General features: G+C 39.9%; 1 protein-coding gene across 5 annotated transcripts in view; it reads left to right on the top strand.

The window, feature by feature from the left end:
- grid1a (glutamate receptor, ionotropic, delta 1a) overlaps nt 1-24,634 on the top strand; it is a 192,092-nt gene that overhangs the window by 81,279 nt on the left and 86,179 nt on the right. Inside the window, exon 2 of one of the 5 annotated variants that reach the window (XM_068568254.1) lies at nt 9,543-9,566. The exons of the other annotated variants lie outside the window; for them this stretch is intronic. The gene's annotated coding sequence lies outside the window, so the exon portion shown is untranslated. The remainder of the gene's footprint in view (nt 1-9,542; nt 9,567-24,634) is intronic. 5 annotated transcript variants of the gene reach the window in all.

Genomic DNA, 24,634 nt, shown 5'->3' on the forward strand with positions numbered 1-24,634 from the left:
GCAATGGACATTAACCTGTGTTGGCAAGGTGCTAGGGTTTTACTCTCCACTGCTTCGGGTGGGCAGCCTTCCACACAGGTTTTTTTTGTTTTTTTTCACAAACAAGGCTGACACGGCCTCAACACGCCGCCATTCATCTTTGCTAATTAAGTCGGACAACACGTTAGTCACAGTTATGCCGACTATCAATCACACAGGAAGACCATGAAACTGGGGGGCGGATGGAAAGACATGATGAATGTTCCTTCCTATGTGTCTCCACACCTCCACAGCCTTCCTCCTGCCGCTTTCCCTTCTCCTTCCAGAGTCCCTTCCATACCAGATGAGAATGGGCATATGCATGCGCTTCATATAGTAACCTGTACGAGTACTGTTCATTTATTACAAACATCATCCCGATGGTGATTGTGCCCTGATGCCTTTAAATAACGGCGCTCCATGAGAATTACCATACTGTTTTCTGTAATCTTTTGAGCCCTTTAAGATAACATACTGTGATTCAAGCTCTCGCTAGCTGCAATGTAGGCGAAGCTTTTCAGAAATGGAGCAAAATTGTTGCAAATAGGTTAGCCTTCTGCTTACCGTAACACAGAAAGCTAAACTATTGGAGAGATGGAGAATATATGTTAAACTGTGTCGTCACTTCCAAGATAGCCACACACTTTGAGACCCACAACAGCTCTTCAGAAACCTACGGGCGATGTCCTGGAGCCTGCATCCGTATTTTATTAGTGTATGCATTTAGAAAAGAGAAAAGCTTATCGGAACATCCTCTCTCTGAAATGACAGTGATTGGCCAAAGTCTCCCTTCACAGGCTCGATTATCTAAAGCCTGCGAGCCAAGATATGTCTAGTTGTCTCTCAGGCCACTTGAAATACAGTATGCTGAAAAGGTATTATAGTGTATTTGCCTGACGACACGGTAAGTAAACTGCCAATCCCATTTGTATTGGTTAAACTCATCCATTATGTTTCTGTAAACCCTCCAGTTAGCAGTCAACATGAATGGAGAAAGACTAGATTGAGAAGCTGAACATAATTTTAGCTAAGGAAATTATGAAAACTTAAAGCAATTGGTTGACTTCAAAAACTAATTTGCCAAGGGAGAAATCCCAATGACGCCAAATAATGAATAAAAAACATCTCCCTCCATATTGCGGGTATTATATTTGAATGTTTTTTACGCCAGGATTTGCTTAATTGCTATATGTATTTATTTTATTTTATTTTTTTATTAAGTTGAATTTCAGTCCCATTTTAGAAGAATTTACATCCAGTTTTATTTCAAATTAAAACCCTTTTAATACTCAAACAACAATAATGCATCTGTGAGTAGTAGTATTGTCAGTTATACGTGACTTAATCTATACAATAGTGATTATCCCAATAATTGAAAAGAACATGTAAATTGTTCAATTTGAGTAGCATACACTTGGAAAACAAGCGTTCAATTTGAACAACCTTCCACCACTCAGACCTTCTACAACCATATTTGTAGTTGTGCTATATGAATGCACACATAGCTGTAGAGGTCAGTTCTATGGTAACGTTTGAGGCTATAAGTGTGTGGTGATGTTGCATCAGATTGCATTATTGCACAGGGATTTCCATTTGCTTTGTGTGTGTATATAACCTCTGAACAGTTTCTTTATTCAGGACTCATCCGTTGTGTTCTCAGTCCTGTTGCACAGTGTTTTCTCTCCCCTTTCTCAGCAGAGATGTGTGATGTGTTGTCTGTTTGCCCAGTAAACACAGTCTCAAAGTACAGTACAGCCCTAATGGCTCAGTTGGCTCAAAGCCTCAGCATTGTGGAGGAGCAAAGCTCTAATGTTTTATAGAAAATGCAGAACATCACATCATAGACAAGCCTCCGGTGTTTTTCTCTCTCAACTACTGCATATACCTTCACCACAACTGCTGTGCTTCTTCCAATAGAGAGAGACTGAAAGGAGAGTACTTGTCAACCTGTTGATGCTTCCTTTGGAGTGCACGATTGTTCATTTTTGTGTTTGATAGATGCATCAAAACGTCTACAAGTGTCCTTCTGAAGAAGTGTAAATATGTATTCCATGATGTTTATGCACAAAAGAATTGTCCTCCTTTTACATATGATTGCACTCTCATAACTCTGTATGTACATTACAGAACAATATTATATTTAAATAGTCATCACATATCACACAGACATACTTTTTAACTTTAAGGACTGAAAAGTAAAGTTTCACTGTCTGGTACACTTGACCAATGATCAAAGTGTCTGTGTGGATTGGCACTTCTTCCAAGGGGAAGATGGTGAGAGGTGGCTATTTTTTATTTACACACGAGTAGATCCTGATGTAAGCAGTATCCTATAGGTGAAGTTGGCTCGTACGATAAAGGGACAAAGGTATGTGACTGCATCGGATCAAAAAGAGAACAAAAACAGTCCTGCTCCTAATAAAGTGTATAATATTGAGCTAATCTGTTATTTTGTAGTTGAAGCTGCCGTGTGTGTTGTTTTAGCTTCCGCACCAGTCTTGACTGACAGCTAGGTCGAGCAGTGCACTCTGTATCATGCCTTATTTTATTGTGTGTGCATGGACTCTGTCTAGCCAGAGTTCTGCTGTATGCCAGTTGGAATTGAAAACTCGGTAACAAACTTAATTGGCACACAAAAGCACATCTGCAGGAGATGTGTTCATCTTTGTGTAGAAAGGAGAGGTTGTCTAATGACACACACACACACACACACACACACACACACACACACACACACAAAGAGAGAGGGCTGAGGGCAGGGGAAAAGAAAAATAAAGTGTTCTGAAATGAATTTAGAGTCTTCACAATTTAGTGGAAAGAAGAGAGTAATTACTAACTTCCAAATGTGCTAAACGAGGAAGCCATCATCACGAGTCACGGAAAGAGGGCGTACAGGAAGTCAACTGTCTACTTTGATTCTCTGTTCTTTTGGTCTTACTTTAATTGTTATGGCTCCTCCTTTCCTTCCATCTGAGCCGCAATCAATCTTGCCCATCAGCTCAAGGTCAGTGCAGAGAAATGGGGGACAAGGACGTATTGAGTTGAGCCAAATGTAATAATATAAACAGAGATAAAGAGATCGGGTCAGACTCTGATGTTACTTGTTGCCCTGTGTTCCTTTTGAAAGTGGGATCAGCATTACACCGCGTCAGGGATAGACTCAGGCCTCCTTGTTGAGTGGTAGGAAACTGACCCTTACTAACATTGCGTCATTGCTCAAATCTGACCACAGTCGGATTTCACATCTCCTCTCAGTGGGTCGGTGGGGGCAGGTCACTGTTTTGTCATCACCATAGGTGGGAAACGTCTGTACCATCCATCAAAGCTAAAGTGCCTATTAGAGCCCTTTTTAATATTTTACTAATTAAGATTGCTGAGTGCTCAACCATCATTCGCTCAAGCTTAAGTGGTCTAGGTTCACTATAAAGTATAAATTGACATTAATTGCCCTACTGTAGTATACCCTCTATAATGGGTTTCAAGAGATTTGCCCTTGTTTTTTCCTGCTCGACTGTGGTTGATCAAAAGACGCACAGTAATCTGCTGAATATGTAATTGATGTAGTTTATTTCAATCCTCCTTTCACTTTCACTCTGACCTTTGCCCTCGCAGTACAGCAAGGATGGATGGGGTCCCCTGCGGTTCACTTCTAAAGCAGCGTTTCTATTTCGATTGGCCATTGGGCTATTGATTTTGAATGGCTTTAATTGATACAGACTCACCATTTCCCTCTGGCGCTGTTAATTTTGATTTCAACAAGCTCTGTGTGTGGGTCGCAGCACAGTCCAGTCTTGCCCGCGGTGAGAAAGCACTTTCCCGACACAGAGCTCGCAGAGAGTAGAAATGTGATCACTTATTGAAAGCACTTGGCAGCTTGGCTCAACCAGGAATGGCAATCCTTCAGAGGATCTACAGTTCACACAAGCTCCGTTTTTTTTCTTCTCTCTCTCGAATCCTCAACTTAGTTTTCACCGCTTGATGAATAATGGAACAAGTCATGTAATGCAGATCCTCAGCCAGCGGTGGAATCATCTCCGGCAGTTGGGTGACAAACAAAATACATAAATTGGAATTACTTTATTCAATGGTGTTTTAGATTGAAGGGAAACAAAGCGTTATTTCACTGTCCAGTTTGATTTACTGCAGACCGAGTGTCAAATGTCAGTGTTGATGACTTATAGCTTGCAGCAAATTACAGCTTTATAAATGTTTATTTTGTACTTTAAAAGTCTGGCTGCTGCAAACAATTACGGGACGCACATTTCAGCAATTCTGATGCTCAGCCTTTGACTATTTAATTTCTAGGAATGATTACACATTTTATTTATCTGGTATTTATAATTTCACACCATACTGTTTATGTAGCATATGACTGTGTCAAAGCTATTAACGTGCTAGCTAAATTGATTTCGTTGCACATTTTAATGTCGGCTGTAGTTTAAATATAATTTAAATATTAATCCTTGAAGCCAAAGTAGTATATTTTCTCAAACATTACTGGATGTCGGAAAATAAGCTCTAAGCCTAACGTTATTGCTGTCGTCAATAAAAGTAAAAACATGCTGTCTATTGAGAACAACCCCTTCAAGGCATTATACATTTGTTTCTTAAACACCCTTTTTGCAAAAATGTCTCAATACATGTAACAATAGTTGAGGTTTTCTTTCTTTAAAGGAGATACTAACATATTTTAATGGGCTTTCTAGAATGTGGATGAACGAAGTAGACTATTCCTGGCAACGCCAGCTGCAGAACCAATGGATTCACTTCATGTCTGCAAGCACAGAGGAATGAGTGGTATAAGTCTGTCAGCGTATGTATGTATTATTCCTCTCAATTACAAAAACGGGGTAATGAATCACGTTCGAATTGCGCACTGCTTATTTTCAAGCACTGGAGACTAATTAAAACGGAGTCATTGGTAGGAAGTCATGTTTTTTTTGTAATTGCTAGACCTCTGATTCTCGTGGACATATTGTGTCTTTATAATTGGAATTACAGATAACCACCAGGATCCTGTTCAGTTAGTGGCCTTTATAACTGGGTTGGAAGAGGTTGAGAAAAGGAAGAACGGAGTTAAGACTGGAGATTAAAATGGAAAAAGGAGATTAATTGTCTATTTTCCTCAGATTGTCTCTCCGCTTCCAGCTCCTCGCACATTTTTACAAGGTGCGGATGAAAAGAAGCCCCTGTGTGCCACATTCTACTGTTGATAAAATTAAGGACCAAAGGAAATAGATAGACAGACCCACAGAGAAAGTAAGATGGAAGAAAGGGAAGATGGAGGCTCACACTTGATGACCATGCGAATGAGAAGTAGTACTGAAACTAAACTGACGGAAAAATAAAAGATGCAAGATAAAAAATGCAGGAGTTTTATTGCTATACTCTCGATTAGTTCAATCGCCTACTTCACCTGTTCACTGAATAAGAAAAATACATGTCATACCATTAGTTCTTATAACATTAGTTTGTAGACCCTCAATTCAAATCCTTTTTAGCCACGTGCAACAAATGTATTCAGATGCAAATACACGTTTGCTATTTTCAATTACTGTAATCCTGCTGCTGAGGGCCTAGTTTCAGATGATACTGTCTGACGTTTGACAGTCTGTAGCAGCTTTTCTTCCAATGTGTAATATCAAACTGACTGGCTATTAAATGCAGAAATACTAAAAAATTGGAACCAGATAAGAAAACCACGCAAACCCTATTACGTCCTGCACAGATTAATCCCCACTAAGTGCACCAGGCCAATCATCGTGTCTCGTTTTTAGTGTTGCTCAACTTTTTCTTGGACAACTCTCATTCAGTAAGATATTAAAGGGAAATGCTGTGATCTCTTGTAGCGTATTTCTAGTTTTCTACAGTCTGTTTTTTATTTCTTTTGAACTGATATCAATCTAACATTATTACAGACTCAGGATCGAGATAATTCATTAAATAGAATAAAATGCATACACAAGCACAATTAAAATGCATAGACCTTTTTGCCTCATAAAGAGTGCTGTACCCATGTCTCCACAGCTGGGACCGATATGTTTAAATAACACTATATCTATTATGACAGATCACCGACATACTGAAAGCATGTGTCTCACCTATGTGTTGACAAGAGATGAAATGACTCCTGGAGGCACCATGCATGAATACATACGCCTTAATGTTCTTGCAAGTATGTCTCCTCAAGGGCATTATTCAAATGAGGTCATCAGAAATGAGAGAAATGGGTGACGGATAAAAGACGTGTCCAATAGGGGAGAAATGTAGTCTGATTCAACATGTATGTATGCATGGGACGTGTGTGAGTGTTGTGGTGGAGGGGAGTCATAAAAGCACCTCATCAGAATGCTGCTGTCATTCAAAATTTGAATTGCAGCACCCTGAACATAAAAATAGCCAGAGGTGAGGGCTTCTCGCCGATTACTCTGAAAAATAGGTGGAATTCAATTATGGCTGTGCATTTATGTGTGAAGGGATTTGGAAGTGTTTCAGTGGTGGCAGTGAGCTTAAAAATTCGGGGCTAAGTTTGCCTGAAACATTAAATGATAAGAGAATAATAAAAAAAGACGACACATTCACAGATTGAAGCGGGCGCACATACACACATACACACATACACACACACACACACACACACACACACACACACACACACACACACACACACACACACACACACACACACACATATATACACACACACACACACACACGCACACTTTTGTCTTCCACATATGAAATGCCACCTTCACAGGTCCTGTAATAGCATTACAAACCATTATCCAATTCAAGCCCCGACATCTTATTCATTTTTAAATAAATCTGTTTTATTGCTGCAGTATAATGCTCTGGTAATAGGTTTGAGGTAAATTCTTTTGGCATTCTGAGTGTTATTTTCCTCACTGCTCAGAAGTTCAAACTCATTTGTGAGGAGGAATTTAATGGTATAGGCTTATACAATTGGGAGCTGTCCTTTTACAAGGCATCCTTTTCATTGACTGGAGAAAAGCAGAGGCAGTTCCCTTGTTGCTAATACCCTGCTTATGTCTCTAATCGGGGGACTGGGTGACCTTTACAAGATACAACTCACACACACACACACACACACACACACACACACACACACACACACACACACACACACACACACACACACACACACACACCAGTCAAGGACTGTTATTCCGGTGAGTTAGCATACAATAACCACGCCATTTTCCATTTCAACTGTCACCTGCGAGTGAAAGGTAATGTGGCACAAATGATTCCCTCCTGTTGCCTTTTAGGAGGCAACGTATTGATGAAACATTTTTCCTATTGGAACAAAAACATCAAAGCATCATAAATGCGCCATAATCTTCTGCATTCTCATCCGGACAGAGAAAGTGGGACACACAGGATTCATAAAACTTTTAAAAATCACAAAGTTTGTGCAGAAAGAGAAGTTAAGAAATCAATTTTAATCTTTTACTATATCAGTATCACATTATGAATAGGGCTCCTACTTGCAGGTCATCTGAATTAGTGTGCAGGGTGTGTAATTGTATGATCTGATCAGACTGTAAATGGGCTGAAATGAAATCACCTCGCCTCATTCTACTTGACTGGGGTGTTCTTGCACCCAAGGGGATGTTCACAATAAGTTGGTCTGAGTGTAAAACAGCCTAATGAAAGTGTGAATGACTTTCACCTTGAGCCTTTCAGCATGCAGACATCGCAGAGTGTCCATAAGCCTGTTTGAAAAAAAGGGAAATGTCCTATTGGGTCTACCTTACTAGACCGTGGACACGCATTTCTTAATGCTTTAATTAACTCAACTTTGATAACTCCGACTTTGTTATCAGAAGGTGGCACTCAAATTAGCGCAGGCTCTGCATTTCTTGTCAACATCAATGAAACAACTTTTTTTCTTTACTTTTTACTCTCTTTCATCGAGATGTTTTTCCGTCTGCTTATCCGACTCCTATGTGCCAAATAACCTCATCAGCTCAGTCACAAAGTTTGGTCTTACTTGTTGGTTATTTGAAACCGCTGCCGCTTGCAGCTGAACAGGCACTTTGTGTGTGAACCTCAGGCTCCTTAAAAGAACAACTCTGACTTTGAATTAGGCTTTCCTCTGTGTGTGTGTGTGTGTTGGTTTGGAGTTGGAGTTGGAGCCTCATGTGCATCCAGACAATCCCTCTGCTTCCCCACTCTGTGTGCATTGTTGTTTCTCTATAGTTAGGGCCATATCTTTGCCCTTGTGCAGGCACACACACACACACACACACCTACACGCACACGCATTTACATGCAGACACATTACTGGGCTCTGTCACCGCTTTCCCTGCCTGGATGGCTGTGTAATTGGGTTTTGGGGAAGCAGCCTGGCACTTCCTCCTTGTGTGCAGGCTCCCCTCATTACAGAAGCCTAATTGGGATTAGTGCAGCATTTTGCTTTGGCATTGTTAACACTGTGGTCACTGCCAGTTTTGGGCTTGTTCTTCTCCCCAACTCCAGGACCAAGGAGCCATGCGTATGATTTTGTCCTGTGCTGTTGTCTTACAGACATGCCTTTGCCAATTTTACCTCTGAAGTACGCCTGAAAATCTTGCTTGAGAAGTAATTGTATAAATGACATCAGAATAACATAAACAAATGGGATTGACTGATGGTTTTCTATCTTGATCACCCAATTGTGGTTACTTAAGATTGCCGATAAGTGATCCAAACCGTGGTTCTGCTTCTGATGGAGCGTATATAGAGCCTTTAGGTTCCCTGCAACATTTTATAAAAATATTTAAACATTAGAAGTCTTTTTGGTACATTGTCACTGTCATGTTTTGTCTACATTTGTTATTATCACCTCCATCCAAATTATATCCATAGAAATTGAAATTGTTATCAACAACTTACAGAAAATGACAGTCCACCTTCAGTGCCATCTTTCCATTTCCATATTTTCATTTCTACAGCCCTATCCATAACGAGCAGGCATGTGGGGAATATGGATGTGGAGTATCGGATCCACGGGAAAGAGACGGAAAACTGGTTTGCGATTAAAGATTTAAAATTCACTCCTCACTTGTGCTGAATAACAGGGCTCAGTGGACAGACCTGCCATCCGAAAACATCTCCAAAGGAAGTAGGGCGCATCTTCAAGAGATACTTTTTATAACATCTTAGTCCTGATAGCAAGTTAGTTACAATCACCACAAAACAAGAGCAGGAAAAAACAAATGTCGATCATCTCATTAATCATCGGTATACGATCCCATCGCCAATCGGCACACGCCGAGAAACAAAACATGAAAGTGTTTCAACAAATGAGTTCTGCTTTATCATTTTAGAATCTGTACTTTGTACAGATGTTTCATAGACGCAATGATGCGTTATTACTCCATTGTGCAAAATGCCAACGATGCCAAGAGTTTATAGTTTTAAACCGTCTCAAGATGATTGCTGTCTTTTAAATGAAAATGGATAAGTGTCTTTCAGGCTGTTTTTTTTATTATTTTCTTTTTTGTGTCTCTTGCACACAGCAAAACGACTGATGCTCATTTGAGGTAACTACATTGATCACAAAAGATGAGATGTCATCAGAACATGGCCGTGTACTGTCTACTTTGATTCTCTGTACTCACTCAAATACACCATTATAGCTTGTTCTTCTTATCTTAATAGACAATGAATTTAAAAATAAACACAATACACTTGCCGTAAATACTTGTATTCATAAAAAGTCTGAGTTGTACATTTTTCTGATGAAAAATACCTATTCAAGAATTTACAAAACACAATGTCCACAGTGGGATTAGTTTATAATCAATCACATCGAGAGCCATGTTTACTAAAGAAAGTATTATTTAACACAGACTCTTCCTCATAAACTTGTGTCGAGAGTTTCTCTCCTGGACAACAGTCTTCTGCTGCTAGGTTTGGAGAGCATGAGTTCATTTTTCAAACCCATTCATTCAGCCATCCGTCCAGTCCTGTAACCACTAGCTGAGTTACAATCGTGTGGATCCCACAGCTGCCAATCCATCAGAGTGGAAGTGAACTTTGTTTTCTTTCTGTTGCGTGTCTGTCCGCCTCCCTGTGTTTGGATGGATGGGTGAAAGGATGGATGGATGAGTGGGTGCAGCAGTTGGAGTTTGTTTTGCCATGACCAAGATCCATCACTAGAGAGGGATTATTGCTTTCCAACTAAAACTCCACAAACAGTTGACAGACGTCTTTGCCGAAAAGTAATTCACTGTCAAAATAAATCATGCATTTTACTCAAAAACACAAGTGCTTCTCTTTAAGTTAAATGACAGATCTGTTCAGATACAGATATGTTCAGATCTTGAGGAATCAAATAAAGGTATTTACACAAAATGAAACATGGCATTGCTCAGTTTGTGTCCCCTCAGGCAAATTAACACACACAGGCGCATGCACGCACACACTTGCACTCCCTCGCACTCACTCTTGTCTCTCTGTCTAACTGGCTTAAATCAGTGGAGAAGATGGAGAATGACAGTGAAGAGTTTTGTCAATAACTTCTTGTCAATTAAATTCCCTTGAAATGGTTCACTTATCGGATATAAAAATGATTAGACAGAGATCAATGATTGTTAGGCGTTTGATAAGGATCAATTTGCTAAAACATTTCAATGGTTTAGACACTTTTGTTATTCACGCACATAATGCTGACGTGTGATTAGCGAGAACCGAGCCCAGTGAGGTGTGAAAATGGTGGAAAAACACACAGATTACCAGCGTGGGTATCCTCTTCAGTATTGAATCTACACGGGTCCTTTGATGAGGCGTTGTGTTTGGTTGTTATCAGTCTTGGCTTTTGCAGCTTAAATCTTGGCCTCAGAAGACAGGGGTTTTCTCCTGGCATTACTTTAAATGACACACGGATAGCTTACCTTTCTCTGCACCTCTGACTTGTCAGCCTGAATAAAGTTTCTTTTTCAGAGCTCCCTGATGAGGGAACGAAAAAACCTTAAACCTGCTCATTACTGAAGACTCTCACCAACCAGGGAACACATCAAGAAAGCTCCAAATGAACTCCTTCTATATCTTTTTAAATTCACACTAGCACATCTTGCTGCCCTACTTCAACTCATCAAAAATATTTACTTCTCCTTAAAAGGCAGTAGAACATCTGCAGAAGTTATGATGGCCGAATGGTACACGGCTGACTGCAAGAGTATGATTTACACATACTCCTTTAGTCTTGTTAGAAACATCTTTTTTTTATCATTTCTTTTCAAGGTTTCAGTTTGGTTGTTTCTGCTTGTTGTATCGAGATTCCCCCAAAGGTCACTTAAGCCAGAATAATTAATGAATTAAGACTTAAACCAATAGTTTTCTCTTCAAGTTACTGTATAGAGATGCCAAAATCTGTCCCCGGTCTTTAAGTTTAATGTTCAATTGTTTTTCAATGTAAAAGTATTTAAAATAAAAATAGTTTTGAGAGTCAGATTCCCCACGTTTGCTTTGTGTTGTTGTATTTCTTGTTTCTTGTTGCACGGCTGTTTTATATTGTTTGTTTGCAGATTTGCTTCCACTTTAAACGTTGCTTTTGCTTTTGTATTCATTTTGAGATTTCAAGATTTCTGTTTTCTTGAGTGGACTTACTTTACTTGCTGCCTCTTCTATTGTCATGTGGTTTTGGATTTTGTTCATGTTGGAAAATATATTGAAGCAACTCGAGGGCAATAACCCCTCCAAACACTGTTTACAGAGCAAATAGTTTTACTTGGCACAGTGAGAGTTAACCTTGCCAAGTGCATTATTTGTAAATCCACTGCTGTTTATACTCTGGGCAGTTTGAGCACCTCTCTGATCAACTGAAACACTATTTACAGTACGCCTACTCCGAGAAGAGCTTTAAAATAACCAAACTTGTCACCAGGAAGACAACGTAGCAGCGCAGCTGCCAGATTGGTATTAGTCAGATTTCACGGCGAATACCGCGCTTATCGATAATACTTTATCGGTTTAATTCTTTATCGATATTCCTATTAATTATGTTTCATTAATACACCATTTTTTAATACATTGTTTGAAAAAAGAATATGTTTTGAATATAACTAAATATTGTTGCGTGAGTAGAAACGGCAATCTTTCACAACAACTATACAAACTTGTTAATGTCTCACTGGGAAAAAATAAAAAAATGTCAATAAAATAAACAATATCCCCGACATCACAATACTGAGTGAAGTTCAGAAGGAATGAAGAACAAACCTGAGCCTGAATCAATCATTCCTCCTGTCCTCAGTCCTCCTCACTGCCGATGTGACTCACTGCCTGCAGGTATAGCGCTGGTGAAGGGACGGGGAAAGGGGGGAGAGGCTGCATGTCTCTGCCAAAAGCAGTTTACAAGTAGGGATGTCCCAATCAAGGTTTTTTCCATTTTGATATTCCCATTTCTTAGATAACACAGGCTGCACCGTGCACACCAAGTACATAACAAATATTGAAATCAATGTAAGTGGCAATCAATTTTGCTGTGTTGAGTGTTAATCACGGCAAAGGCATTGTGTGGTGAATATTTCATCTTTCTGAATATTCTGTGATATTATTGTTATCATAATGTCTGCTTAATATGCATTATTATTTGTGCACGGCAGTTCCACCCAGGAATAGTAATAGTGGTATCTTGTAGATGAGATGTTGAATGGGGACTGATTGATGAGCTTCCCTTTGAATTTATTCCCCTCGCCTTTTGGGAATATCGTAGTGCTCTGTAAAATCCTAGAGCTCTCTTTTGGTTTCCACCATGGCACTTTTAAAAAAGGAGATGTAATTCATGTATCTGTTGCAATTTAAAATCCTCTCCTTTTAAAAAAAAAAAAACGCTCACTTCTCTCACCCAACTTGTATTCATGAAAGTGTGGATTGCTGCCTGCTGTCAATAGCTCATGTACTTGTTGACTTGTCGAAAAGGGACTGACCACAACCTCACAGTGACGAGGAAGTCACAACAAATATTATCCTTGGATTATGTGCTCGTACAGATTAAATAAACAAGGTATAATTTATTTGGGAATTACTGATTTTTAGGTGCTGGTTGGTTGAACTATTTTTACCTTTAGTTAAAGCCATGCAAACTCCTCCCTCCCCCCTGCTTTCAGCGTTTATGCTCAGCTAAGCGAACTGTCTGCTGGCTGTATCTTCATATTTAATGGACAGATATGAGAGTGCTTTCAACTCTACTCAACTCTCAGCTTTGAATGTCAGTATCCCCAAAATGTTGAACTCCTCCTTTCATCTTCGATCTACATTGAGTGTAAAATAGCTGACCCCTGTAAATCACATATGCTTCAGTATATCATACTCAGACAGTACTTATCTGCTACATTCTCTGTTTTAGTTAATTAAATATTTTTTTGGCGCAAGACCCATTAGAAAACGATGACCATAAGAAACTACAGCAGATTGATGTTCCTCCTGTCAGTGCAGTACTTGAGAGCCCATTAGGTTTCCTTGGGCCTGCCAGCAGAGTCTTGACGCGTTTGTTTTGACCTCGCAAATTAAAATGTCTGCTCTTATCTCTGCCCCCGGGGCGAGAGGGAACGAGATAGAGAGATGTCTCTGTCTGTCCTTGTCAGGTCGCTGGTGTGTTTTCCATCACTTGAGTAACTACAAAACCGTCAGACAAAAGAGCACTTTGCCCTCTGTGGGTATCTGCACGTGGGTGTGCACCTGTGTCTGTGTATGGGTTAAAGAAGAGAGACGACGATGTTTGTGATGGAAAATCCTTTTTTCCGCCTGTGCAAATAGAAGCTGGCAATTCCGATGACTGTCATATAATTTATAATATCCAATTTTCCGCCACATCTGACAAACGCATAACCGCAGGTACTATTAACCGTCTACAGGATGCATGATATTTTTCTCTGCACAGGGTTGGACAAGAGTCTGGAGAGGTGACTCCCATGTACTGTTTTAGTTTCAATATATTATGGCTGTCACTGTGTTATTTTTAGACTTATTCCGGTTTTGGCCCACTTGCATACACTTTCACTGCCAGCAAACAGGCCTCCATTGTACACGCGACTCCCCCCCCAACATTTTGTGTGTGTGTGGTTCTGCTGATGTAGGTTTGGTGCAGCAGCAGGGTCCCTAATGAGAATGTATGGCTCTCGGTGCAGACTGCCAGCCGGCTGCACTGCTTTAAAAATGCGTAGAATTGACTTGCAGTACTCTCTTTCTCTCTGGTTTTCCCTCCCTCTGTCAGCCACTCCTCTACTGGGTCTTTTTCCCTCTAGGCTTTTTCTGTCAATTCCTTTCTTTACTGAGGTATAATCTTTGTTTCTTCCACCCTGGTTAGCACAGACACACGGAAGACCTGCAGCCTTTCATTGTTCGTATGTTCCTTGGTAGTCTGTACCAAGTATGTATGTGGGTTGGAAAGGTGTCGGGGGTTTGTCAAAGGTAAAGCACACATGTTACATGTTAATGGGATGACTGCTGTTGCTGTATGATGGAATAAAATCTGATAACTGTCACTTACCCTTCTTTTCCATTCAGCTTATATTCATCCCTCTTTTTCACATAAGTCTCAAAGGTGTGGGATCCGTCATTCCAAAGTTGTCTGCTTGCTCCTCAGCATCACCCTCTAACTAGCTACCTGGTGGTGTGAATATCTTTGCTCGCCCTCTCATCCTCGTTCTCTTACTCTGTCTTTCTTTATGCGTCGCCCAGGATCGATTTAACAAAATGCAGAGCTCTGCTGTTACCCTACGGGAACGGCCATTTGACAGATTCAGTTCCTGGCAGCATGAGCCAGCAAACACAATAGGGAAGGGATGAAGGTAGATAGTCACTGACACCTAACAAATAGGCCGGGGGGATTGAACAGGGTAAGATAGCCAAGTTCTACTCGTATTAAATGTCTGATCACGTCACAGATGGTGAATGAACCAAAGTGGCAGTGATTGAAACAGATATGAACTTGATAAAAGTAGCAGATGTGTGGCATTAAATGAAGACTAGATGTGAGTGGAATTTTTCCTGACAGCACAAATCAAACTGCTTTTTTTTATTCTTTTAAACATATTTAGACATTCCTTTTTTTAATCACTCTGGCATTCAATAAAAGATCTGATTGTGTGCACACCACCAAAAAAAAAGAGAAAGCCTAGAGCAATCAGTGTTTGGAACAGGCATACAAAATATGAGCAAAGAAGGTGTTAAATTAAACCTGAGGCAGTAGATGAGAGACTCAAAATAATCGTAAACGTAATTCCCAGAAGCTCTCCACGTCGCAACACACTTAAAAAAAACAGAAGAAGTAGAAACGGGGTGAAAAAAAAGTCTGACATCATCCACAAATACCTCTAAATCTATTTAGGTGCAGACACTACACTGTGCTGTGCCTACCAACAATTCAGGAAGCACAAACGGTGTTTTACTGCCTAGAAATGCTTCAGATCGTTCAGTAGTTTGTCTAAAAATATATTAAGCTAAAAATAACTAATATAGACACAAGGAAAGGGGATTTTTTTTTCCAACAGAATTTATTGGGTAAACAAATGGCATGTGATAAAATGAAGTCTTAAATACATGATAGACCTACTCAGATAGTTTTAAATACAGCCGTAATCAAGTACAGGTTTGCAGTCTATAAAATCAGGTATCAGACTTCAAAGCTGTCTTTCACTCTTTATCCTTTAAAACAGATGGCCTGCAGTGGGGATATAAGAAAACTGTCCCTCCCTCAAAGGGAGCTTTAATTTCCACTTATCAGTCATGGTTGAGAGGGACACCAACAGGCACTTAGCAAGAGGGGCTCTGGATGGAGCTGGGTAGCTTGGCGTGACCATACCTGTCACCAATCTTGCACAATCATTCTCCATCCAGTAACGCTGCACTTAGATGGACCCCCAGATCTTGCTCAATGTGTCATCAGCCAGTCTTCCACCTTTTACCATTACTTTAAAACCCAATACATTGTTTGTTTGATCCTCCCTAAAATGGACAAGTTCAAAGCCGATAGCAATATGTTAAACTAAAATGTTCACACTGGTGATATTGTGCCAAAATGAACAAATCCTTTATTTGTTTGTTGAGAGCTCAGTGACCGCGTGACATGCATTACCTGCTACATGCGCCGTAGTATTGGGGCTTTGAGGCTTTTGTGTGGAAAAGAGGTCATTAACTTTCTCCTTTTTTAAAGGAATAAGTAGGAGTTGCAGGATCCTTGTCGAGGTCCGCATACTACCTGCAGCAGGTTCTTAGTAGAGAGGAGTGTGGGAATGGCCAATTAGCATCACAGGGCCCATATAAAGAGGCTTGTAAATTGAATACGATGAAGACAAGGAGGAGAACAAGCAGGAGGGCGTCTGCTTATTAGCTGTTAGATAGGCACTGAAGAATGGGGTTCTTTATGGGCATGATCCAGATGATCTTTCCACCTTGTTAAAATCTGGATTCTTCAGTGGAATTCATGCAATAGTGGATGAACTCAAGCAAAAATGTTAATTCTCTATGAAACCCATGGACTTTTACATTCTAATAAAGTATGAAGGAGTATTGCAAAGCACTGACCCAAGCTGGTCTTTTTTCAGCTGTAAGCTCCATATTTTGCTGTATAAATCATTATCTAATTCTCAGCGAGAAAATGTATGAATTGTATCTCAAAATGTCAAACTGTCCCCTGAATAACATAGGTTTCCTTTATTTCATTATGTCTATGCGGAGAATAAAAACATATTAAAAAAATGTTTTAAGCTGTCCGCTCCCATGAGGAGCAGCTGATCTTGGTTCACTCGGCTCTCTCTCTGACCTCGGGGCTAAACAACTACAAAGCCAGTGGGAAATCTAGTGCTCGCCTGCTTGTTGCACTCATTTACAATACAGAGCGAGAGGGAAAGGGTGAGGAAGAGAGATGGCAACATCCAAGGAGCAAACAGGACTTGGAGAGGAGTGGAGAGTAGCGCACAGTTAGAGAAAGTATAAGTGAGGGAGGGTTTGAACAGTGGCGCTATTGGGCAGAGTAAGAGAGGAGCAGGGAGAAATAACGAGAGAAGAGGGAGAATAAAAGATGGTAAAGCAAAAAACAGCTGTCCAATTGAATCTAAAGTAGTGTGTAGGAGGCCTGAATAGATACGGAACTAAGAAAATAAGATATTTTAATACTCTTATGTTAACTGCATTTAACTATAAAAAAACAAATGCCTCTTAGTGCATTTTGTTTTCTTTGTATTCAAAAGATTTGACACGAGCATACCTTGTGTTATCCAGGGTTTCATATCTTCACATAATCTTTTGGTATGTTGTATAATAGGGCCTTGGAAAATGTAGATTAGGGAATTCCTGCAGGGATTGTGCTTTATTTACAGCTGTGCAGTACCGCTATCAATGTAGAGTCTCTCTGGTACTCTCTGCATACATTTAATTAGACGCAGGCAGAGAATTGTGAGCCTGATGAGGGGCCATGAATATTGTATTGATACTGTTGTACTGACAGGTGGTCCTGCCCCTGTATGACAGACAGAAAATGTAGCAGTAGCTCGATTTAGCTGTAGAATAGGTTTATTATTTTTCCAGGAAAAATATGCTTGCATAGCTTTTGAGTGATGATTTATCCCAGACACTACATTGTGGGTGAAAACTACTGATGCACTGGAGATGAATGCAGCTGTAGGGAGATCCAATCCTTCAGGACTCAAGGATGGAACAGAATGCACACCAGGGAGAGGAAAGGTGGGGATGCTGGGCAGACAGACACAAGGGATGGGGTTTAGAAACATCACACGCAGAACATGCTAGGATCTGAGAGATGGGACAGAGGCAACTGGAGTCTTCTAGCAGATGGCAGCTCAGGTCTGCCGGGTCATTCAGAGCAGTGATCACTGGAGTACCGATCAGAAGACAGCAATTCAACCTGTGTCTCATGCCAAAGAAGACCAAAATTGAACCGTATGCGAGCCGGTGTAGTGGGGCGAAAAGGTGTGCGGAAGACTGGCTGGTTTGTGATTTTAATCAAAGCGGAAAACTCGAGGCTGAGGAGACGAGTGAGCAGCCTCGCAAGACCGGGTATTAGCTCACCCCGTCCTGACACTTCAAATTGATGTTATCAACATGGTAATAGACCTACTTTTGCCAACTCCCTTCAAGCAATATGGGGGATGACAGTTTACTTAGGGACCACATAAACCTGATCATATTTCCACGAGATTCTCTGTCTGCTCACGTTTACCTCAGTATCTTCAACTGTTGACTTGGCCTGCGTGTCTTCCCTGCCACCTGTGGAAGTGGCACACTGAAAGAAATGTGGCACTGTGTCCTTTTGAGCCGTACCTGGAGATACAAGTAGTGCATTTAGGTTAATCTAGCATTGGAAATTATTTTTGTTATAGAAGCAACATATCAGGATGTAATGGAGACTATAATACACAGGGCCAAACCACTGATAGAATTATTAAAATAACTAAAACAATATGCACTGTGGCATTATTCAATTATATCCACTGCTAATACTGATTCAAATGTACTAACTGAATCAGACTTTATGCTTACTGCATCATATTACTTCCCGAATGATATTAATGAGTGGCTTCAGTATGAGTTGAGTTTTGAAAAGCTAATGTCTGATATTGTCACGCCTGTTGATCTGCTGTCACGGCAGAAAGACTGGTCCCATTTAATAAAGCTGCAGGGTGGAGATATGTGCCACACATTACTCTCTTTTCAAAGAATCAGGATAATAAATGGACTGCATTTATAATATTGAGATATGGAATATGAACATTTGTCAAAGAAAGAGTTTCCTTATTTGCAGAGTGCAGATAATATGAAACACTTTCCAGCAAATGATGAATTACTGACAGTTATTTGTTCAAAGAACAATTGGGACAGAAGACATATCTTAGGTTGTCTCCTGTGTACTGTCATGTGCCATCATGTTCTGCAGATATATACATTATAATAATGTTATTGATAATGCATCACCCCTTCACAAAAGTCCAACTCACATCTAAGTTGTAATAGTGCGTTTAATATTTATAGTTTTAGTCATTCGTATAAATTCTCATAATGTAAGAAAATGGAAACACAATTTCCATAATTCACAAGCATACAAACATGTTTTACATCTTAAATATTTCTCTTAGGGAACTTGTTGTGAAATGGTTGCCAGAGAGAACCTTCATGTTTTAGGCTGACAGCATGCACTGCTGCCTAAGTGGGGAGGATGTATGTTTTTGCAAGGTGGCCCTAACCCAGCGTGGTAAAATGCAATAAGTGTATGCAGGCTTTTACCTTTTAGAGAATACGTCAGTGTCGGCCCCGCCAGGAGGGCAAAGCCCTCTTTCATTTCATGCATGAGGAGCCTCTATTCCACATTGTGTTGTTTCTCTGCGCACAACTCCACTCCCAAGAGAGGAAAATTAATAAAAACTAGAGTGCAGAGCACAACAGAACAAAGAGAAGGGCTGGCGATTAGGAAACGGGATCCTAATTCAAGAAATGATTAGTGATTTGCTGTTGGGGATTAAAGACAATAAGAACTCCTGGAATCACACCAGCAGCTGCGTGGGCTTTATCTGATGGTCTCTTGCTAAGTTAAAGTAGTTTTGGTGCCAATTTCATCATGGCACTACATGGTTGAGTGAAAATACACAAAAAAAGTTGTAACTGACAATTCAGTTCAATGTAATGTGCATATTGGCAAATATATCATTTGTCAGATAAAGTTGGTTTTGTACATTGGGTTCAGGACACAACCCACTATGACTAAGAATATTTATTTAAAAAAACAATTCAGAGTGATATGTAATGTATGTGAAGGATGAGTCCAGTGTCGACACCAGTGACCTCAATTGGTTATTACTTTTGGGAGTTATTAAGGTGTTTTCAATTGGCAGTCCTTGGTCACACACATGCCTCCATCAGTAGATATTACAACATAAAATCAGGGATGGGTGTTGTTCGCAGCTTTATGCACAGCTTGGCATTTATCTAAAGATGCTTATTGCAAACTTAAAAATCCCTCTGGATGTTTTTTTTGGGGGAAGGAATGTGGTACCTTAATGAACTTGATTTTGGGGTTCTGTCTTGTGATGGCCATTACCGCCTCAATTTAATGTGCATTCTCAAGGTAGTATGTTGACATTTTCAGCTTGGCACATCCAAAGGCTTGGTTCGTCACGCTTGCTGCTCCTATGTGTCCAGCCTTCCAGAGATAATGAGCTAATTTGTTTTTCAACAGGACAGTGCTAACGTTGGACAGGGAGCAGATTGCTAAGGAAAAGTCAATCCTTCAAATAAAAGAACCATTATGTGCAGCATAATTGCTCTAAATGATACATTTTCAATCTTCAGACACATTTGTGATCAGTTAAGGTCATTATATAGTTTAACGAGATGAGAGTAAAGGTTTAGCCCCAAAACTACTAAATATTTTAACTGTTTTCATATAATTTTACATAACATGCATGTGTGCTTTATTGTTACAAAACCACATCAATTTAGGCATATAATCTTCCAAAAATATTATTATAACGTATAGCATGTGTATGTGAATTTCAGATAATCACTAAAGCTTTTTGCAATTCATGAAGGAGAGATAAACATCATCTTTCAGTCAGTTATAAGTCAATGCAAAATGTACTTCAATCATTCCAAATGACTAGTATACGAGCTGACCCCCAAAGAGAAAAGGTTATTAAGAATGAGGAAACAGTTAAATAAACAGTTAAATGAATGGTCCTCACTGCTGTTTGTTTACTTTTACCCACACCATTACCCTCATCCAAAGATCTTCCTGGTGTTAATTGCAATTTTATTCATGTCTAGCTCTTGTAGAGTTTACATCACTCGCTAAGAAAATAGATAGTCAATCAAGCAGATTCATATTGTAAAAACTGACACCAACGCATCCAACAGAGCAACACAGGTTTTCCATTACAGTCTTCTTTCTCACCACAGGTCTAGTATTTAGTAGTGCTCAGCCTAGGTTTGGCCAACTTCAGAGTCAATCACCAGACATAATTTTTTAAAACTGATATTTCTTGTACAGCGTTGTTATTTTTCCGAGGTCTACCAGAGCAACTGTATCCACATTTTAGCAAACCAAAGTAAGATGATTTAAATGGCTGAAAGCTACACAAAGGTGCAATATCTAAATCTCATCGGAATTGGCAGCACTTTATCCCTAAAACCATTTAAATATAAAAAATCCTTGATTCAAATTCTCTGTCTCATATTTTGCAAGGTTAAATGGCAGAGCACATCTCCATGGGTTTGCTTTATCTAAAGCGCCTCACAGTAATTTGGTTATATATCACTGGAGGTCCTTCAAGGAAGTTCCCGACCATACAGAACCAGTGCCAACAGCGACATTGCACAGGTCCTGTGTCTTTTAACTGCTTGACATTGATATATTTGTCAACTCAGCAGAATGAATCAGCCCATCGAGCTGATTTAACACTCAAGAAGAAGGTTATCCTTACCGTTAGTCAGGTCTCTGTAAATAATGGAAGCTCTGGCTTCAGAAGAGTTAATCTGTGAAACAGGTGAATGCTTTTCCGCCATCAGGCTTGCAGTTGAACACATGCCGGCATTGTTCAAGCTGTGGAAACAGGTGGCTGTGATCTTGTGTGCCAACATGAGCTTCAGTGGAGCTGGTCAGTGTTTGTTGTATTATGCCCAACATACTGTAGTGGCTACAGTCTTCATGCAGTGGATTACTACTGATAGCATCATATAAGCCACTGTATTGGTTAATGCAATATTATCCCAGTGGAGGACAGCACTGGAGCCTATTACTTTACAGTAACTTAAACCTACATTTAGCTGGGAAAAAAAAATCCTTCAATATAGCAACATAACATAAATAATGCATGTTTAATGTTGAACACTGTTGAAATCATACAGCATGTGTTGCACAGTTTTGTGTGATGAAGGACAATCCTCTGATAGTTTGTCCAAACATTACCAGGCATCTAAAATGAAATGCATTGCTAATCTGCCTAAAAGTTCCTGGTTGTATTGTTTGTTTTGTAGCGCAGTATAGTTTTATGTTGTATCTAGTGCAACATGATGTTTTATGATATATAGTACTATTCTTCTTTTTTTCTTTTTCAACAGAAAATGTCCTCCAACAAATAATATTTAAAATTGTAGACAAAAAAGTGCAGCTAAATGTGGTCTTTGGTTGTCATAGTTTTAATGCACACTGCTGTGAAAGAATGGACACAAACAACTGCATGACAACTTTTCTTCGCCGTTACTTTGTCACATGGCACGAAAGTGCACGCTATCTGTAACCCTCCACGGTGGAGTAGCATCCTTTCCACCTCGAACCAACAAACAGCTGGGGCGCCACTCTGCTAGTGGCGACTTCTTCTTCCTGGCGTCCAAGAACCAAAGGGTTATAGCTATGGCCACCGAAACATTAGCTGCCGCAGACCGATAAAGTCGTCTTATAACTAAACTCAGAGTTGCCTTTTTTTGAAGAATTTTAAAACTTGTATCTATAAACTAGAACTATAAATCCTTCTGGTACCTAAAGAGGTTCGACTCCCGAGCCTTCAACTACCTCGTCCCACTGTTGTCAGGTAAACCTAATGTCCCCTGTCTGGGATGTATTATAAAACAAGGAGTTTGCTCTTTGTTAGCTTATATGAAACTGTTTGCTTATTTATTTGTTAACTTGGTGACCATCATTTGACCACTGTTGTTGAATTAGAAAGAAAACCACTTCTGGAAGGAACACAACCTTTTAAAAAAGATAATTAAAGCCGTGTTATTTAATCCTTCATGATTGCATTCTGCTCTTCTATTCTACTGCAGCACAATACAAGCAAGGAGGAATGCATCACAGAATTAACTTATGTTAATTCATCATTTATCTTGCATGTTTGAGGTGTCTCAAGATGCAGATGGGACAAGAAAGACAAGAGCAGATTGTGATGAGCAACATGCAGAGTGAGATGAAGAGGACAAGTGAGAGGCAAACACAGATGGATCAGATGAGAAAAAAGATAGGTAGATAGCCTATGTAGAGTGAGATATGTACACAGGGAGAATGAAGGGAGACAAAGAAATTAGATGATATCGCAGCAAATGACACATTACCAAATGAGATCGTGAGATGTTTTCAAATGTTTCTAATTCCAGCAGACAAGCAAAGGCCCAGACTGCGGCTGTCCCAGCGGTGAATGAGTCATGATTATCCTCCCACAATGCTCGCCAATCTCTCTCCATAACACCATCCAAATCAATCATCACACAACCCAAATGCATGTTTGCCATATAAAAACTAGGCTCTCTACTCACCTGTTTCAACGTTCAGCCCAGTGCTGCCAATAGGCATTGCTGCATGCTAATTGACAAAAGGCTAATCAGCCACATACTAGCGAAAAAGCAAACAAACAAACACACACACCCACACCCACACACACACACACACACACACATCATTGTGTATGCAAAGGACTATGTTATGCTCATTTGACTGACCACATTAGCCCTGGAAGGAACAGTGGTTGTGCTAAGTTGATGAGAGAGAAAGTGACAGAATAGAAAGCACTAAATAAAGAAGGAAGGAGTGAAAAAGATACCAATGAAACACACAAGTGGGTTGATGTAGATGCTATTGTCTTCTTGATTTAATGAGACATCAGTATGATGTTTGAATTAACCCCCTGCTGCTACTCCATTAAGCTGTCAGAGATACCATGGAGCCCACACTGTCACTATCTGCATTGTCTGAATACATATTACATTTTTGGAAAATCAAAAAAGCGGTTTCAGAGATGCCTTCAGCCAGAGTATACCTTCAGTAGCTAGTATCTCTTTTACATAGCATGTAACCATGACCAGCTAGAAATTTCCAACCAGGCTGAGAAAGAAGAAAGAACATAAACGATTGCATGAATCTATTGAGCCGAACCATTTTGGACCCTGGTCGGAGCTGGCTGAAGCTACGCTGTGATTGGTCAGTCTGCGTTCGGCGGCGAGACATCGCAAAGGGTCGGTTTGAATCATGTCTTTTATGTTACAGGCTGACACCCCTTCAATGTTTACTTTTTGAAGCACACGACAGTTGAAACTGATGCCACATGGCATGGTAGCTAGTTGTATCACATTTTAGTGGTGGTGTTTGTATTATTGTCTGGTGGTGTTAGTTTCTGTGTCGAAATAGCAGTCAGTGACTCAGAACAAAAATTGCTTGTGTCTCCCCAGTTCTACTCTGTTTTTGTTAGTTTTTTTACCAAATGTATACAGAGTGGATTCTGTTGCATTAGATCTGTACTCCCAGGCTGCAGAGATTTAGACTTGAGGCCTTTTTTCAGTTTCATCCGTCGGGTACCAGCAGTCGGAAAATATCCCTCAGCATAAAATTTGCAGGGCACAGCAACAATCTTCTTTTGTCAGAAATAATAAAAACTCAAAAGTATATTTAACATAGGGACCCAAGTGAAGAGACATGCAAGCACTACGGACACACTTGTTGTCAATCCATTTTGATGTTCAATATAGTAAACATCTTTTCGATTGATTGCAGCTTCGAGAGCAAAAAGCACAAAGCAGCTGCCATAAACGCAAATCCTTTGACTACAAGTTGAATAGAAAACCACAACACGGTATCTTTTACAAGCTTTTACTGTATACGACTATT

This window comes from Clinocottus analis, unplaced genomic scaffold (assembly GCF_023055335.1).
Source record: "Clinocottus analis isolate CAN_PGR_092001 unplaced genomic scaffold, fCliAna1.0.p SCAF_8, whole genome shotgun sequence".
NCBI lineage: Eukaryota > Metazoa > Chordata > Actinopteri > Perciformes > Cottidae > Clinocottus > Clinocottus analis.